This window comes from Bidens hawaiensis, unplaced genomic scaffold (genome assembly GCF_021521415.1).
Source record: "Bidens hawaiensis isolate Kalapana, Puna unplaced genomic scaffold, B.hawaiensis_p1.1 tig00030785_1, whole genome shotgun sequence".
Lineage (NCBI taxonomy): Eukaryota > Viridiplantae > Streptophyta > Magnoliopsida > Asterales > Asteraceae > Bidens > Bidens hawaiensis.
Window position 1 is genome coordinate 264,542 of NW_027495145.1, and position 7,160 is coordinate 271,701.

Consider the following 7,160-nt stretch of genomic DNA (forward strand, 5'->3'; position numbering starts at 1 on the left):
CATAATACTAACTTTCAGAACTGGAAACAACCTGTTTGGTTTTGTCATTAGGGAGTTATGGTGTCGGAAAGACAGACCAAAATATAACTCCCCGAATCAGCTTTGACTAGTGTTTTTGTAAAATCATAAAAACTATAAAAAAACGTGTCCAAAAATTACAAACTTTACCTTTCTGGAAACTAGACTCATAATGCTATATCTTAGAATCAAAAATCGTTTAGTAATTATCGGTTAACATCAAGTTACATACCAATAAATAAACGCAAACGAATCTGTCAGCAAACTGTTGTCATCAAACAAGTGAAATACATACCTTTTTAGCGATGAAAGAAGTTTTACTAAGCTTCAATTACAAGAAATAACACTTAAAATTGAAAATCCACAAACTTGGTTCTTAGGGTTCTTCACACTCAACACGAATCCGGCAAAAATAGAGACAGAATTGATGGAAACCGACACCACACGTGAATTCATCTCGCAAAAATAATTAGATAAGAGCCCGGAATCAAAGGATTTGGTTAAGAATTGAGTGAGTTGGAGAATTAATGATTGAGGATTATAGTGGGTGTAAAGAGATGAAGAAGAAGAATAATAAGAAGGAATGAAGAGAAAGAAAAAAAGGTAGGTTAAATATGTGGTCAAATTAAATTTAAGAATGGGAGTGTAATTCAAAATTTTTTGAAGAAAAGAAGGGGTGTGAATTTAATTTGAAATTTTGAGGGAAGTGAAATTAATATGAACTAAATATGAATTTAATTTATTGTTATTAATTAAAATAAAGAGTTGTTAGTGTATATATATATATATTTATATAACAACTAATTAAACCTTAAATAATATAAGAAATTGTATTTTGAATATAAAAACATATAAAATAAATACAAGTGATATTTATAGTTGCTCTAAAAGAGTTGTATAAGAGTGTAGTAATCAGTGTTAACGCCCAATAAACCATACTTTCATTAGTGGGTCATACTAGTTCTTGATCGGTGTTAGTGTCCCATTATAGCATCTATCATGTCACAGATGCTCTAAAAGAGTTGTATAGGAGTGTCATTATTCATGGTTAGGTGTTAACGCCTGAAACACACAATACTTTCGTCAATAGGCCTTATTTGTCCTTGATTTGTGTCAATGGCCCAACATGTTATACATTCATCAATGGGTCTTGATTGGTATTAGTGGTCATTATAGGATCTATCATGTCCCCGTTGCTACAAGAGGGTTGTATATGAGTGTAGTGAGCCATAGGCATGTGTCAACGCCCGATAACATGTCATACTTTTATTAATGGGCCATATTGGGCCTTGATTGTTGTTAATGGACAATATCGTCTCTATCATGTCATAGTTACGTTGGTCGTCATACTTTTCATTAATGGGCCGTCCTGGGCCTTGATTGTTGTTAGTGACCCATTGTAGTCTCTATCAAATCATAGTTGCTCTAAAAGGGTTGAATATGAGTTTAGTGAGTCATAGTTTGGTTATGCCCAATAATATGTCATACTTTCATCAATGGACCTTATTGGACCTTGATTGTTGTTAATGGCTAGTATGGTCTCTATAATGTCATAGTTGCGTTAACAGGTTGTATAGGAGTGTTGTAAGTCATAGTTGGTCTCATCAAATGGTGTTGATTGGTATTAGTGGCCCATTATATCACCTATCATGTCATAGTCGCTACAAGGAGGTTGTATATGAGTGTAGTGAGCCATAGTCATGTGTCAACGCCCAATAACATGTTATACTTTTGTTAATGGAACATATTGGGCCTTGATTGTTGTTAATGGCCCAATATATCTATATCATGTCATAGTTAATTTAACGGGTTGTATAGGAGTGTAGTGACTCATAGTTGGTGTTAACGCCCAATAGCATGTCATACTTTGTATTAATGGGCCGTCTTGGGCCTTGATTGTTGTTAGTGACCCATTTTAGTCTATCATATCATAGTTGCTTTAAAAGGGTTGAACATGAGTTTAGTGAGTCATAGTTTGGTTAACGCCCAATAATATGTCATACTTTCATCAATGGGCCTTATTGGACCTTAACTGGTGTTTGTGGCCCATTATAGCATTTATCACATCATAGTTGCTCTAAGAAGGTTGTATAGGAATGTCATTAGTCATAGTTAGATGTTAATGGCCGATAACATGTGATAGGGATCAGCATGGGATTGTACCGGTACCGATCCCGATTTTTCCGATCCCGAAAATCGAAAATTCTTGGTACCGGTACCGGTACCGAAATATTCGGTTCGGTACCGGTACGGTACCGGTACCGGGATGGTAACGGTACCAAGGGTAAAAAATTGGGATATACCGGTACCATACCGTACCGGTACTGTACCGATCCCGAATCTTAAAACTTTGGTACCGGTTCGGTACCGACAGTACCAAATCGGTACCGATTTCGGTATCGGTACCGATTTTGCTCATCCCTAACATGTGATATTTTCATCAGTAGGTCTTATCGGGCCTTGTTGGTGTTAGTGGCCCATTATAGCCTTTTTCATGTCATGGTCGCTCTAATGGGCTATATTAGGGCTTGAAATCTCTTAGTGGCCTATTATGGCATGTGATATGTAACATTAGATATTTAAGGGTTATATCGTGTTATACGGAGTCATATTAGACAATAATAGACAAAAACAAGTCATACATGTCCTAATGGGCAATATTGGGCCTTGAAATTTCTAATGGCCCATTATGCATATAATTTTAAATTGTGTCTTAAGAGGTACAACTCGCCTATCCCGTCGATATACATTAAACATAGAGTGGCAAATGGGTTGGGTTGGGTCGAAACGGGTTATGGGTCGGAACGGGTTAGGGTCGAAACGTGTCAGGGTTGGAACGGGTCAACTTAAAAAGGTTGTTATGGTTCGGGTCGGAATGGGTCAGGGTCAAAAGGTTCTGGTCATAACGGGTCTGGGTCAAAATGGGTCAAGGTCGGAACAGGTCCGGGTTTTGGGTCTTTTTTTTTAACAAGGACAACGAGGAAATGTTTTAGTTTTATCATTAAAGTTCATGTTCCAGTCCAGTTTGTTTCAGCACTTAACAACTCATTTTTACAGCAAACAATGTGCTAAATAGCTCGTTTCAGCGATATTTCAGTCCATTTCAGCAATTAACAGCTCGTTTTAACAGCAAACAGCATGTTAAACAGCTCGTTTCAGCACGTTTTCAGTTCGTTTCAGCACGTAACAGCTCGTTTTTACAGCAAACATCATGTTAAACAGCTCGTTTCAGCGATTTTTTAGTCCGTTTCAGCACTTAACAGCTCGTTTCAGCACTTAACAACTCGTTTTTACAGCAAATAACATGCTAAACAGCTCGTTTCAGCGATTTTTCAGTCTGTTTCAGCACTTAACAACTCGTTTTAACAACAATCAGCATGTTAAACAGCTTGTTTCAGCAAGTTTTCAGTTCGTTTCAGCACGTAACAGCTCGTTTTTACAGCAAACATCATGCTAAACAGCTCGTTTTAGTGATTTTTCAGTCCGTTTCAGCACTTAACAGCTCGTTTTTACAGCAAAAAACATGCTAAACAGCTCGTTTCAGTGATTTTTCAGTCCGTTTCAACACTTAACAGCTCGTTTTAACAGCAAACAGCATGTTAAACAGCTCGTTTCAGCAAGTTTTCAGTTCGTTTCAGCACGTAACAGCTCATTTTTACAGCAAACATCATGTTAAACAGCTCGTTTTAGCGACTTTTCAGTCCGTTTCAGCACTTAACAGCTCGTTTCAGCACTTAACAGCTCATTTCAGCACTTAACAGATCGTTTCAACACCTATTGACCAATTTTGCAGCAATTCAGCAATAAAAAATCAGCAGTTCAGCTCGTTTTTGCCCGTTTCAGCAGGTTACATAACCAATACTTCAAAACGTTTTGTGTTTTCAATCCAGAAAACAAGTATAGGCAAACGTTTAGTGTTTTCAAAATCAGTATTCAAGTATGTCCGTGTTTTCAATCCAAAACCTGGTGTCGCGTGTAACAGAGTTTTCTCAAAACCAAATGAATGCATTTGACTCGCTAACTTTTACCTAGTACAAGTGTTTTAAGTTATGAGAGTATATTCAACAACACATGACTCTAAGACCCACGTATGAACTCACACACAAACACAAACTTGACCCGACGAATCATTGGTGATAATAAGTAATGTCAACAGTACCGAAAGTCCTAACATGTATCCACACATTATATCATGGCAAAGCAACCAAATATTCATCATACAACTTAACTTATGATCATTCAGTTCATGAGACCGATTTTAGCATGTACAAACTGATTTTATTCACAAAGAAAATATTAAGGATAAATTCTACAAAATTTACCACAGTATGACATATGAATCAGGATTCTCAAACAATATTTTTTATATTTTTCTCAAGCATAGAAAACTTACAATAATTCAACTATTACAGATAGGTACTAACAGTTCAGCAGATTGTGTAACAAAAACTAATTTAACGGTTCTATCAACCCATTAAACCAAATTATGTAAGACCAATTGGGTTATCTTTTAAACTCATAATACTAAGTTCCAGAAGTGGAACCAACCCGTTTGGGTTTGTCATTAGGGAGTTATGGTATCCGAAAAATGGACCAGAATATAACTCTCTGTATCAGCTTTGACATATATTTTTGTAAAATCATAAAAGGTATTCAACACTCATTCAAAAATTACAAAATTTACCTTTCATGAAACTAGACTCAGAATACTATATCCGAAAATCAAGAATCGATCAATAATAATTGTTTAAAATCGAGTTACAGACCAATCAATAAACGAGAATGAATCTGTCAGCCAACTGTTCTCAACAAAACTCAAACCCTAACATGTTTATGAGATCTCTGGGGTTCTAATTAATCAAGTTTAAAACCCCTGTTAGATTTGATCGCATGATGGTTGATGAAATTTGGAGAAAGAATCAAAGTAATGAAGAAGAGTATTGAGCTTCAATCGATGTTTATGAATTAGGTTTGTAATAGGGAGGAGGTGAAGATGATGGTCACATGAAGCATAAAGTGTGGCCATTAACTAATAATAGTCACATTTGTTGTTTTGTTGTCACTATCAGCTTTTAGCCACACATAAAATATTATAAGTGGTTAACAAACAATGTTATATGGTCACATAAACCCGTAAGTGTGGACATAAGTATTAGCTTTCAGCCACATTATTAAAGAACTATTGTGTCCGTAGATGACATTTGGCCTCACTTTTTCTAAGTGTGGCTAGTAAATGTCACATTTTTTTTGAAAGTGTGGCTAAAGGTTTCGACCAGCTGTGTACATGTATGGTTTTTAGTCACACGACCAAACATGTGTGGCTAAAGCTCCGAACATGTGTGACTAAGGTTCAGAACATGTGTATTTTTGTCATATGAACCAAACATGTGTGACTAAAGGTTCTAGCAGGTGTGTTTTTTTGTCACACAAATAAAAGTTGTGTAGCTGAAACTATGATTGGTGACCTTTAGCCACACATTTAATCTGAAGTGTGGCAAACTTTTGTCACAGTTTTTTTCAAAGTGTGGCGAAAAGTACCTAAGTAGGTATAGAATGGTCACATGAAGAATAACATGTGTGGCCAAAACATTCTGGAAGGTTTTCAAACATGGTCAAATACCTTTTAGCCACACATTTAAGCCGAAGTGTGGCAAATTGCCCAGACCACATGTGTGGCTAAAAGGCGATATTCACGTAGTGGCAGTAGCATTCTCGTAATAAGCGTATAAAAGAACACAACAACACTATATCAATTGGGATAAATGTATCTTTTGCTAATAGTTCTAACTGATTTCTATTAATTCTAAAGTAAAATGTTAAAATTATTCTGGCTATTTTTCTCAATTTCTTCCAAAAGGTAATTGGACCCTTAATGTTTCACGAGTCTTGCCAATTTCACCCAAACTAATAACTACGTCTATTTTTAGCATTAACTCATGTTGATCAATTCCTCATGGTGATAATGGAAAACATGAATAATATGATACACCTATTATTATATGTGTACCTTTTATAGCACGGAGAGAGTACTAACCGCATCGGAGAATGATGTAGACGACATAGATGTCAGGTTGATCGAGTTCCCCTTTAGGATGAATAGTTAAGGATGGTGTTAGGGTTCTTGTGAGGAACCCGGTTTAGGAGAAAGGAGGCACACAAAATTGTATGTGTGTGAGATTAGGTTATGATGTTATTATTCTCTCTATATATATACACCCAAAGGGAAACCCTTTATTAGCTAATTATAGGTAATATGGCCCATCAACAATTACCAAACTAATACATAATAAGGTATAATTAACATTTTGATCTATTATAATATAAATGATTATAATGGCCATGTATAAATATATATTATTATATATTATTCTTACATTCTCCCACTTGGCAGAGTAATCATTTATTATGAGTATTAGATAAGCCTGATCAGGAGTTAACTCTCATTTTAGCTTTAAACTTAAAATGGAGCAGAGAAATGCAGTCATTGAATTGAACATCAACTCAAGACCCCCATTAATTATACTGCAGTCCTTATTTAAAACCTAAGTAGTTATGATCAAAATTTTCAAGTAAGCCCTTCCGAACGTTTAATTTTTATATATATTCGTCTATATGTCATTATGCATGCAGAATATATTAAGAGACGTACAAAATCAAAACTAATTAGAAAATTTAATAGTTAATCATTCATTGTATGATATGCAGTTGCGCATAGTCATCAATAACCCGTCATTAATATAAGCGCTTTCGTATTTATGGGTGAGACTTTTAGTTATGGATCCTCAATCATATCATGAATGTATTCGATACGAAAATTTAGATTCCTCAATTCATTCATAAACGAATAATTAATTTCATATCGAAATTTAATGCAACACCTCTCGAATTATTACTGTTTGAGAAAACATGGTAGCTGACTTTATCATAATTAGTCTTCAATATATAATTTATATGGAGTTTAATAAAACTTATGAGTCCACTGATAAATTTCAACAACATTTATTGCTAATTATGTTGTGATTAATCAACATATTATGTCATTATAACTTAGATTGTTGTTATCAGTTCATTATGACTTCTCCATGAGATAGATTTATCTGCCGACAAAAGAATATATCCCGAAAATTACATTATGTTATCTT